General features: G+C 45.0%; 1 protein-coding gene across 6 annotated transcripts in view; it reads left to right on the forward strand.

Moving 5' to 3' along the window:
* chtopa (chromatin target of PRMT1a) overlaps nt 1–12,626 on the forward strand; it is a 51,148-nt gene that overhangs the window by 488 nt on the left and 38,034 nt on the right. The window contains exon 1 of one of the 6 annotated variants that reach the window (XM_048525755.2): nt 10,973–11,171. The exons of 4 other annotated variants lie outside the window; for them this stretch is intronic. The gene's annotated coding sequence lies outside the window, so the exon portion shown is untranslated. Of the gene's footprint in view, nt 1–10,972; nt 11,172–12,626 lie in introns of those variants that run through there. One more of the 6 variants, XM_048525757.2, reaches the window with a different exon arrangement.

Raw genomic sequence — 12,626 nt, forward strand, 5'->3', positions numbered from 1 at the left:
GACGATGCTCAGGGTGCTTCGGCCTGTAGCGGTGGACTCCGCCTGGTGAAAGCCGCCCTCAATTCCAGGCCCGTATCGAGGGTTCGGGGGATGGGGGTGGACTTGCTGGCTGGGCCTGTGTTTATTGGCCTCTCTAACTGCTCCTTGCGGAAGTGCGCTAGATGTTGTCTGTTGTAATATCGGCACTCTGACAGGAAGCACCGAGGAGCTGATCGTGTTAAATAGTGCAAGGCTGCAGGAAGATAAAACACAGGGCTGAGTGCAGGGAATCCTTGTGAATGAATCTCAAAAAAATTTAACTTAGAACATTGGAGGATGGCAATTTAAGTCTAGCGAGACCCCTCCACCGTTCAATACAGTCATGGTTGAATTTCTCCTTTGCTTCATAACGCATTATCCTATTACTTATTCTGAGTAATACAGTTCTGAGGAAGGGTCCCCGGAACCGAAACATTAACAGCTTATTTTTTCTCTCCACGGATTGTGCCAGACCTGCTGAGCTTTTCCGGCAACTTCTGTTTTTGTTCCTGATTCGCAGCATCTGCAGTTCTTTCGGTTTCCAGTTAAAAATCTTTCTGCCTTCTCCTTAAAGTACTCAGTGACCTGGCATCCGATGCACTCCCCGTGACCGAATTCCATAGATCCGCCACCTCAAAAACAAATGAATAACCGTTGTAGGCGCAGCATAGATCTATTTGTGTGCTAAACACCATGTTAATACAGGTCTTAAAAACTGAAGAACTGTGGATGTTGTAAATCAGAAACAAAACCAGAAATTACAGGAAAACCTCAGCAGGTCTGGCAGCATCTGTAGAGTGAAATCAGAGTTAACGCTTCCGGCTCAGTGACTCTTTTTCAAAACATTTTTCAAAACTTATCTAAGCAATTGAGGCCATCCAGAGAAGTTCACTAGACTGATGTGAGGTCTGAAGCACTTTGTTATGAGAAGAAGTTGAGTAGACTAGCCCCAATGTGACCTTATTAGGATAGATGTGGAAAGGTTGTCTCCTCTTGACCAAATGTGTGATCCCTTATTCTGAGATCATACCATTTAAGAGAGAAATGAAGGGGAATTTCTTGAGAATTGTGAATCTGTGGAATTCCTCCCCACAAAGGCTATTGAGGCTGGATCATTAAGCATATTTGAGATTGAGGTTGACAGATTTTTAATTGGTAAGGGAATAGAGAGTTTGTGGGTGAAGAAAGCAGAAAAGTGGAGTTGTGGATTAACAGATCAGCCGTGATTTCATTGAATGGTAGAACAGAACTCTGGACTGAATGACCTACTTGTCTTCTAGTCTTACCTAACTCTCATATCACCTTATGAGTTAAGGGCGAACAGATTTCTTGAATTGCTGTAGGTAGGCTTTCAATGTGGTTAAGGATTTTGACCCAGTATCACTGAAGGAATGGGAATATATTTCCATATCAGCATGGTGGGTGAACTTGCTCGTGGTGCTCCCATGTGTCTGCTGCCCTTGTCATTCCACATGGAAGCAGTTGTGGGTTTGAAACCAGTTATGTTATACGAGGATCATATCTGTTATTTGTAATATTTGTAAATGATCTGGGTGGACATGTAGGTGGTCTGATTGCTAAGCTTGTAGACAACATGAAAATTAGTTGAGTTGTGAAAAGTAAGGAACGTTGTCAAACGATACAGCATTTCTGAAGAAGGTTCTCAGCCCAAAAGTCAGCATTCCTGCTCCTCTGCTGCTTGGCCTGCTGTGTTCATCCAGCTCTATACCTTGTTATCACAGCACAATATAGGTCAGTTGAAAAGTTGAGTGGAGTGATGGCAGATGGATTTGAACCTGGTCAAATGAATTGATACATTCTGAGAGGTCAAATGCAAGACGACAGTATACAGTAAATGGCAAGATCCTTGGGAGCATTGATATACAGAGGGATCTTGGGGTGCAAATCCATAACTCCCTGAAAGGGGCAACACAAGGGCCTCAGTAAGATAACAAGGTGTAGAGCTGGATGAACACAGCAGGCCGAGCAGGAAGGCTGATGTTTTGGGCCCGAAACGTCAGCCTTCCTGCTCCTCTGATTCTGCTTGGCCTGCTGTGTTCATCCAGCTCTACACCTTGTTATCACAGATTCTTCAGCATCTGCAGTTCCTATTATCTCTGCCTCAGTAAGAGTATGGCATGCTCCAGAAGATTATGGGCCAAATGCAGGCAAATGGGGCTACTTTAGTTTAGGATACCTGGTCAGCGTGGATGAGATGGACCGAAGAGTCTGTTTCTGTTCTGTATGACTATGCTTTCTAAGGATCTTTGGTGATTTACTTTAGTGCATCAATGCACTACTGAGTATTGGGGGGTGGAGGCAATGATTGTTTCTGGCTGTGGTGCCAATTAAGCAGGCTGCTTTGCCCTGGATGATGTCAGTTTCTTGAGTGTTACCTTTATCCAGGCAAATGACAAGTGTTCCACCACACTCCTGACTTGTGCCTTATAAATGGTGGACTGGTTTTAGGAAGATGGGAAGTGAGTTCCTCACGTAATGTTCAGTGATGATGTGCCATTGAATGTCAAGTATTAGTTGCTAGATTGGCTTGTTGGAAAAGCTCTGAACTTGGTGTAATCATCAGTGAACATCCCTACTTCCGACCTTTTGATGGCAGGAAGTCACTGAAGCAGCTGAAGGCAGTTGAGGCCTCCGCAGCATTTTTGGTAGGAGAGGAAATTGAGTGCTAAGGATGCAGCAGATTTGGGACCAAGAGTTAGAGAGGAGAATTGAGTGAGAAAAGATAAAGAAGGAAGATTTGTAGGACCAAAGAGAGCATGGTGGCAGGAGAGAAATGTTTGGGGTAGAAGATCTGGGAGCCACAAATGAGGGACGGAGAACAGAGATTGGGTTCAATGGCAGGAGATTTGGCATCCTAGGGTGGGAGGTCCAGGGTGGGCTAAGAAGGGATGTTTGGGTGCCAGTGGAGAAGAAAAGGGATATTTGGAAATTGGGTGGGAAGGATGGGGAGCTCAAGGAGCTCAGATGAGTAGGATTATGGAAAGAGAGATGAGGCGTTTTTAGTGAAGATGTTTTGTCAAGATCAGGACCTTTACTGAGACGAATGATTTATTGCTCATGCTTGGAGTTTTACTGAAGGGAGGTAATTTATTTTGAGATGTGGACAGGGAGCTTTACTTGGGGAAAGGGAGAGCGAGTAAGGTTTATCACTGAGAAATGTGGGGTGGTTTATACTCGATATTAACAGAACTAGGCCATTTACCTCTCCTTCACCATTCAATAAAATCATTTGGTCGCAGCTCCACTTTGTCTGCTTGACATAACCCGTAAAATCACTGTTGAATAAAACTCAGCTTTTGAATAAATTTAAAGACCCAAACTCCACTATCTTTTGGGAAGAGAATTCAACTCTGTTAACCCGTAAAGGTAAAGAAACTTTGCATCAGTCTTCAATAAGAGACCTGTTATTAAACTGTCATCACCCGGTACTCGTTTCTTCACCAGAAGAAACATACTATCGGTCTTCACTATAACTTCCTACAATTTTATTGGAATGTAAAATCTTGGTTCTCGTCTTTCTAAAATCCAATGGTTATCAGCCTGACCTGTGAGTGTTCCTTCACAGAATAAGCCCTTCATTCCTCAGGAATGAGTTGTGACCTTTTTCTGAACTGTTTTTAAAGCAATTGTATCCTTTACCAAAACAGGAGGTCTAAACCATAGAAGCTTTGTTTTTGAAAGGGATCATTCAATCCATTATGTCTCTGGCAACCAAGGCAAAAATAACTGGCCATCTGTCTTAGAACATATGCTGTAGGAGCAGAATTGGGCCCTTCACCTATCAAAGCTGCTCCACCGTTTGGTCATGACTAATGCGTTTCTCAACTCCATTCTGCCTGTAACCCTTAATGCCCCTACAAATCATCAACCTGTCTATTTCTGTCTAAAACACACACAAGGACTCACTGCCACAGAAGGCTGTAGAGGCAGAGTTCCACAGACTAGCCATCCTCTGGCTTAAGACATTCCACTCATCTCAGTTCTAAAGGGTCATCCTTTCAGTCTGTGGCTGTTCCTTTGGGTCCCAGTTTCTCAAATAATAGAAGTATCTTCTCACTGACCAGACTGTCTCGGTATCTCAGTAATCTGTACATTTCAAATGAGATTCCCCCTCATCTTTCTGAACTGAGTATAGACCCAGAGTCCTCACCACTTCTATGATAAACCATCATCCCCATGATCACTCTCGTTAACCACCTTTCCAACACCAGCGCTTCCTTTCTTCAGTAAGGGGCCCAAAACTGTTCATGATATTCCAAATGCAGTCTGACAAGACATAGGCCTCAGTAGTACATAGTACAGTGCATGACAGGAATGGGCCCTTGGGCCTATGATGTTGTGCTGTACATGATGCCACATTAAACAAATCTTTTCTGCCTGCCCTTGGTCTGATCCCTGCATTCCTTGCCTATTCGTGTGCTTATCTGAAGTGCCTTAAATACCCCTATCATATCTGCCTCGTCCACTACTCCTGGCAGCATGTTCCAGCCTCCTGTCACCCTCTGTGTTAAACACTTGCCCCTCACATCTCCTTTGAACCCACCTTGTCTCACCTTGAATGAATGCCCCCTAGTATTAGACATTTCAGTTCTTGAGGAAAAGGATTTTGACCCTCAACCATATCTTTTCATCTCATAATTTTACAGACTTACATCAGTTTGCGCTAATCCAGAGAAAACAGCCCGGGTTTTTCTTGCCTCTCCTTTATAGCTCATAACATCTAATCTAGGTAGCATCCTAGTAAACCTCTTCTGTACCTTCTCCAAAGCCTCCACATCCTTCTTGGCAACCAGAATTTAATCCAATACTCCAAGCATGGCCTAACTCAAGTCTTATAAAGCTGCAATATGACATCCTGTTTCCCCAATCTCAGTTCCCCAGTCAATAAACGCCAGTATGCCATACACATTTACCACCGTTTCTGCTTGCATGGTGACTTAAAGGGAGCTATGGACTTGAACCCTAAGATTTCTCTGTACATCAGTGCTGTTCAGGGTCCTGCCATTAACTGTATACTTTGCCTTAACATTTGATCTCCCAAACTGCAGCATCTCACACTGAGCCAGATTAACCACCATCTGCCATTCTCAGCCCAATCTGCAACTGATCTATATCCTGCTCTCCCCTTTGACAACCTTCAACACAATCCGTATCTCTGATGTCCCAGTGCGGATCCCTCTGGAACACCACTAGCCACAGATCTCCAGCCTGAAAAACACCCTTCCACCACTACCCTCTTCCTTTCATGGGCAATCCAGTTCTGAACCCAAGCAGCCAAGTCACGTGGATCCACTGCATCTTAATCTTCTGGATGAGCCTATCATGAGGAACCTTGTCAAAAGCCTCATTAAAATCTGTGGAGACAGTATCCACTGCTCAACCCTCATTGATTGCCTTTGTTACCACCTCAAAATTCAATCAAGTGAGTAAGATGTGACCTCCCTGTGTCTCAGCCATGCTGACTGTCTCTAATTAGACCATGCCTTCCGAAACGCGCATAAATCCTATGCCTAAGAATTCTCTCCTGTAGCTTCTCAACCACTAATGTGAGACTCGTTGGTATCTACTTCCCTCTATTATCTTTCTTTCCCTCCTTGAATAGAGGAACAACATTAGCTACTTGCCAATCCTCCAGGACCTCTCCGATAGCCAATGAAGATACGGAGATCTTGGTCAAAGCCCCAGCAATCTCCTGTCTTGACTCTCTCAATCAGGCACCTGGGATAGATACTATCAGGTCCTAGGGGCTTATCCACCTTAACGTTCTTCTAGAGACTCAACACCGTTTCTTTCTTGATCTCAAAATGCCCTAGCGTATTAGCATCTTCCACACTAATCTCCCTTTTCTCCAGAACCTTCTCCCACATCTTTGATCTTCTGTTCTAGCCCTCTCTTGAAATGAATGTTAATATTGCATTTACCTCCTTGACTGCCATGTGAACCTGCATGTTAACTTTAAGAGAATCCCAAAATAGGACTCCTTAGTCCCATTGAGCTTCATATTTCCAAAGCCTTTCCCCATTTAGAAAATAGTCTATGCATCTCCTTCCTACCAAAATGCATAACACCTCACGTTCCCACATTGTATTTCATCTGCCACTTTGCTCACTCTCCTAGCCTACCCAAGTCGTTCTGCAGCCTCTCCACTTCCTCAACACTAACTATCTCTCCAGCTATCTTTGTGTCATCTGCTAACCTGGTAACAATGCCCTCAGTTCCTTTCATCCAGATCGTTAATGTGTAACATGAATAATTGTGGTCTCAACGTTGACTGCTGTGGAACTCGTAGTCACTGGCTGCCAATTGAAAAAAAAACCTTTTAATCCTTACTGTCGGCCTTCTGCCAATCCTCCACCTATGCCTATACCTTGCTGTTATTTAGCAGCTTCCTGTGCAGCACCTCATCAGAGGCCTTTTGGAAATTCAAATAGATCATGTCCACTGGCTCTCCTTTTGTCTAACTTGATTGTTACCTCCTCAAAGAATTCTAACAGATTTGTCAGGGTTGACCTCCTTGATGAAGCTGTGGTGTCTCAGTCCTATTTTACTGCACACTTCCAAGTACTCTACCATCTCAGCCCTAGTATTGGACTCTGAAATCATAGACTTACTCGCTGAGCCTGGTGTTTGGTTGCAGACATTTCATCACCCTGCTAGGTAATGTCTTCACCACCCCTCCTGTGAAGCATTGGTGTTCTGTCCTGCTGCTTATTGATATGCCTCTGTTTGCTGGGGTGGTTAGCATTACTTCTGGCTCTGTTTTTCAGTGGTTTGTATATCAGGTTCTGTTCAATGTGTTTGATGGAGTTATGTTTAAAATGTTAGGCCTCTAGGAATTCTCTGGCCCATCTCTGTTTAGTTTGTGCTATTGTGGATGTGTTGTCCCATTCTAATTCTTGTCCCCCTTTATCCGTGTGTGTTGAGGCCAGTGAGAATTGGTCTGTTGGTGACTAGTTGGTGTTCATGTGTCCTTGTCAGTTTTCTTCCAGTTTAGCGCTTGCAATGTTTTTCTTGGTCCTCGCATGGTATTTCTATATATTACATTAGTTTTATTGGTTGTGGGTATGAGATCCTTCATGTTTGTCCGTCGCTGTTGCGGGGTGATTGTTGTTTTGTGGGCTACCCTGATATCTAGGGGGTCTAAGTAGTCTTGTGGTCATCTCTGATATGTCCCTAAAGATGGACCACAACAAGAAGATACAACAGACACATGAGTCACCCTACTGTGTGTCAGGGACACATCAGAGATGACCACAAGACTACTAAGACCCCCTAGGTAGCCCACAAACTAACAACCACCCCGCAACAGCTACTGATGAGTGTAAACTATCCCATACCGGCAACCAATAAAACTAACGTAATTTACAGAAATACCATGTGAGGACTGTAGAAAAACCTATTACGTAGGCCAGATGAGAGAACTGACAATAAGGATACACAAGCAGCAACTGGCCACCAAGAGACATGACCAATTCTCACTGGTCTCCATACACACAGACAAAGAAGGGCGCAAATTCGACTGGGACAACACATCCATGATAACACGAACTAAACAGTGACGTGTCAGGGAATTCCTGTAGGCTGGCATTCCAACTCGAACTCCGTCAACAAACACATTGAACTGGACCTGATATACAACCCTGAAAAACAGAATCGGAAGTAATGCCAACCACCCCAGCAAACCAAGACACGCAAAGAAGAAGCTGGACAGAGCACCAATGCTTTGCTGGGGGTATGGTGACGAATCCTCTTCAACCAAACACACCAGCTTGGTGAGTAAGTCTACGGCCTCATTCACAACCCAAGCTATAGATCTCCTCAAACTTTAAAGGACTCTAAAATCTTAGACAACAGAGGTCAGGCTAACTGACCTACAGTTTCCTGTCTTCTGCCTCCCTCCCTTTTTAAATGGGGATGTCACATCACCCATTTCCAGTCCTCTGCAACCCTCCCTGACTCCACTGATTTCTGAAAAATCATCCCCAATGTCTCCACAATCTCATCAGCTATTTCCTTCAGAGCATGGGATGTAGTCCATCTTGTCTTTCTCCACCTTCAGACCTATCAGTTTCCCCAACACCACGTCCTTAGTGATGGCCACTATACCCACTGACTGTCTGAAGTTCTGATATGCTGCTGATGGCTTCCACTGTAAAGACTGATGCGAAATACCTTTTCAGTTCTTCCACAGTTTTTTTGTTCCCCATAACCAGTTCTCTATCCTCATTTTCCAACGTCCAACTCTTGCCTTCATATATATGTAAAAGTCTGGATGTGAGTTTGCTCGCTGAGCTGGAAGGTTCGTTTTCAGACGTTTCGTCACCATTCTAGGTAACATCATCAGTGAGCCTCTGGTGAAGCGCTGGTGTTATGTCCTGCTTTCTATTTATCTGTTTAGGTTTCCTTGGGTTGGTGATGTCATTTCCTGTTCTTTTTCTCAGAGGATGGTAGATTGATTTGGAGCCAATGTGTTCGTTGATGGAGTTCCGGTTGGAATGCCGTGCTTCTAGGAATTCTCGTGCGTGTCTCTGTTTGGCTTGTCCTAGGATGGATGTGTTGTCCCTATCAAAGTGGTGTCCTTCCTCATCTGTATGTAAGGATACTAGTGATAGTGGATCATGCCTTTTTGTGGCTAGTTGATGTTCGTGTATCCTGGTGGCTAGCTTTCTGCCTGTTTGTCCATTGTAGCGTTTGTCACAGTTCTTGCAAGGTATTTTGTAAATGACGTTTGTTTTGCTTGTTGTCTGTATAGGGTCTTTTAAGTTCATTAGCTGCTGTTTTAGTGTGTTGGTGGGTTTGTGGGCTACCGTGATGCCAAGAGGTCTGAGTAATCTGGCAGTCATTTCGGAAATGTCTTTGATGTAGGGGAGAGTGGTTATGGTTTCTGGGCCCATTTTGTCTGTTTGTTTGGGTTTGTAAAAGTCTACCTATCGAATCTTCCAGCCCTTGCTCATAGCCTTGCAAGTTAGTGTTCAGGTTACTGTTGGGAGTCGATCACCAAAATCAAATTCCGGACACACCTTTTCACCCAAATAGAAATGGATCTTCTTTTTGACCATCTTGTCCTTCTACCTATCACCTTAAATCTGTGCTCCCTCATAATTGACCTACCTACCTGCAAGGGAAACAAGTCTTTCCAAGCCCTCCAATATTTTGTACATTTCAGTTAAGTCTTAGCTTCCTTTTTTCAAAGGAAAACAACCCTACCTTATCCAATCTTTGCTCATAATTGCAATTTTCAATGCCTGGCAAAATTCTTTTAAATCGTCCCTGTACATTTCCAGATTTTTAACCTTCATGTAATACAGTCATCAGTATTGAAAGCAGATTCCAGCTATGGCTCTCTGATGAAGGGTCTAGGCCCGAAATGTCAGCTTTTGTGCTCCTGAGATGCTGTTGGCCTGCTGTGTTCATCCAGCTTCACACTTTATTATCCAGCTATGGCCTAACTAGCATTGTGTACAGTTTTAGCATTTCATCCTTATGTTCTGTACCTCATTCAATAAACGAAAGCATCCCATGTGCTTTTATTTTCCTGTCACTTTATCGATCTCTCCTGCCACCTTCGGGGACCTGTGGACTGGCACTCAAAGGTCTGTTACTCTGCCCTTCTCAAAGCTCTTCCATTTATCCAATTATTCCCTGGCTTTGACATAACTATTCAGTATCCATGCCTTTTGAGGTGACAGTGTACCCTGTCTCCGAAATGATGCTTCCTGAACGTGATCTGAAGATGTTTAATTTTGAAACCATCATGTCTGAGTTGGGAAATGATTGAGACAGGGTCCTGAGTTTTGTTGGGTGAGAGATTGAGGGGATATTTTCTTCCATTTGGGTGCATTTGTTGAAAGGGGGCAATTCCCTTGGTAGCAAGGTGGGGCAACCATAATTCTTAGGGCAAGGACTGAGTAGAAAAGGTTGGTGTTTCTGGGGATGGAGATTGCAGAGCAAGTCTCGGGGGTGGGGGTGGGGGAAGGAGGAATGGTCCTGTGGCACAGGGCTGGTGGACCAGCAGAAGGGTGGAGATGGAGCCATGATTTTAGGCATGTGTGTGTGGATGGGTGATTGTTGGGTGGAGGGTGCAGTGGAGTTTGAAGAAAGGGTGTGGTCCTGGGTTTGGAGAGAGGGGTGGATGAATCTGGTGGGGTATGGTCCTGCTATTGGGAGTAGTTACAGAGAGAGCAGGGTGGTCGCAGACAGGTGTGGAGAGGCGCTGGTGGTCCCTGGAGAAGGGGCTTGCAGGGATTCGGGAGCGTTAACAGAGAGTGGATGGTGATCCCATGAAAGTATACAGAAGAGATGGTGGCCCTAAGCTGTGGGGGATGTGGGAAAGGGGTTTTTTTGGGAAGAGGATGATGGTCCCAGGAAAGAGGGTTGTAGGGAGAAAGAGGTTATGGGGGAAGTATGTTGGTCCTGGGGAGGAGGGTGTATGGTTTGGGAGTTATGGAGAGAGGACGGTGGTTCCAGGGAGGTGTAGAGAAGTGGTGGTGGTGCCCAGGGAGGGGTTTGTAGGGAGAGGGGAGCTAGTGGAGAAGGGTGCTGGTCCAAGCGAGATGTACAGAAGGGATAGTGATCCAAGAGAAGTGTGAAAAGGGGTGGGTGGGTGGGAGGCACAGAGAGTAGGGAATATCGTCTTGGCCGTTTAGGGGGAGAGGGTGAAGTTTCTGGGAGTGTGGGTAATTGTCTCGGGTTTTGGGGGGGGGCGTGATCCTGGGAATTTAGGAAAAGGTGGAGTGGTCTTGGGGGTGCTGGAGTAGATAGGGTATGGTCCCGGGACGGGGGTCAGTTGTTAAGGGAGGTCTCCTTTCGGGAGCCGGTGCTATGCCAGTTGTTTTTCCTCCAACCGTTTAACGGTCGTTCCGCGGTGACGTCACGAGCCGGCGCCGCCATTTCCTCCATTCCGCCGCCATTTTGCAGCACGGTGTGAAATCCTGATTGGGTGGGGGGCGGGGGGGGGAAGAATCCCCGGGACAACCTCACCCGAGAACCGGGAAGAAAACTGGGCAATAACTCGCCCGCAAGTTGAGGACATCCGTCTAGTTCCAGTTACTAAGTGTATCCGCGCGCCGATCCCCACCCGTTAAGTCTGAGTTCTAGCCCGGGATTGTGGACTGATCTGGGTTAATGTGTTGGTGAGTGACAGAGGAAAGGTGGCGGGAGGAGGTGGTCAGTACGAGCTGAGGGGAGGAGGAGGGAAGGTGGTTAGTTGCAGGCGGGGTGGAGGGGAGTGAGTGGTGTGATTTACATTTTGACGCCCTCCCAGGCTTGCTTTTATGTCTTCGTTTCTAAAGCCTGTTTGAGTTGCATGCGGATGTTGTTGATTTTGAAAACTAAAACCCCAATTGAGTTTTTACTCTAACAGTGAGACGTGATCGTAGCCCACGTGTTTTTTTCGTTTTAGTAGAATGGGACATTTAAGTAATGATTTAATTTCACTTGCCCTTATTTGCCCCATAGTTGATTTCAGAACCCGGGTTTCAGGTGAAATTTAGAAGATGTGGTGTCATGGAAACCCTACACTGCACCGACTTCCGAAGAGCATCGCACTCCATCCCCTTAACACTGCACGAAAGTTTTCTTTTACCATGGCTAACCCGCGCAGAAATGGAGAGAATGCCAACTCCACACAGTCACCCAAGACCGTAATCGGACCTGTGTCTGTGGTGCAGTGAGGCCCCAGTGCTTAATCACTGCCATCATGTCACCAGATTGGAGCCCTCGACGTGTTAAAGCTTTAATCAAGTTTGTATACTGTATATAGACAGCATATATAAAGTCATTAAGCAATATAAAATTAAAATCAACCTCATGGACTGACATCCTGAAGCGCCTTTTTTTAGGCAAGCAGTGTGATGTCAGGATTTGATGAGCTTCTAATCTCCGCTAAGAGTAGGTTAGAAGTAAACATACTTATAAGGAAAGGTGAGAAAGTGGAGGGTTAATACATTTGCTGTGTAGGAGTTGTGCACCATCTCCAACATTGTGAATAAATCGCACTGAAGATGATACATAAACATTGTGATTTCTCAAAAGATAGTCAAATGGTTCCTTACCCCCCCCCCCCCCCATCACCTGTGTTAAACAGCTCTAATTTGACTTTTCCATATATAGCTTAAATTTAGAAGCATAGATAAAATGTTGTACTTCCCCCACGGGATGTTGAAACAGATTTTGAACATGCAGTGTTGTGTTTTGCCACTGCAGTTTTACTCTGTGGAAAGTCTCCAGATGCAGTAATGCAGTTAACAGGACACCTTTGCAACACTCGCAGTATGGTTTCCGTTTGTTTTGCTGTTAGGTCCACGAATTTGAGGACAATGTTTTTTGATAGTGGCAGTCAGCTCTTTTAAGACAACTATTTGCCGCACTAAGAGTTGATTCATATTGTACTCTAAAGCACTAAATATATTGAGCCCAGATCACTTTTTTTAATATAATAAAATGTGAGGCTGGATGAACACAGCAGGCCAAGTAGCATCTCAGGAGCACAAAAGCTGACGTTTCGGGCCTAGACCAATGTTGCGTTTGAAGCTGTACAGGATAAAATTGAGCCCAACACATGCTGAAGAAAGTAAGCAGGCCTGACA

The sequence above is a fragment of the Stegostoma tigrinum genome, chromosome 47 (genome assembly GCF_030684315.1).
Source record: "Stegostoma tigrinum isolate sSteTig4 chromosome 47, sSteTig4.hap1, whole genome shotgun sequence".
Taxonomy (NCBI): Eukaryota; Metazoa; Chordata; class Chondrichthyes; order Orectolobiformes; family Stegostomatidae; genus Stegostoma; species Stegostoma tigrinum.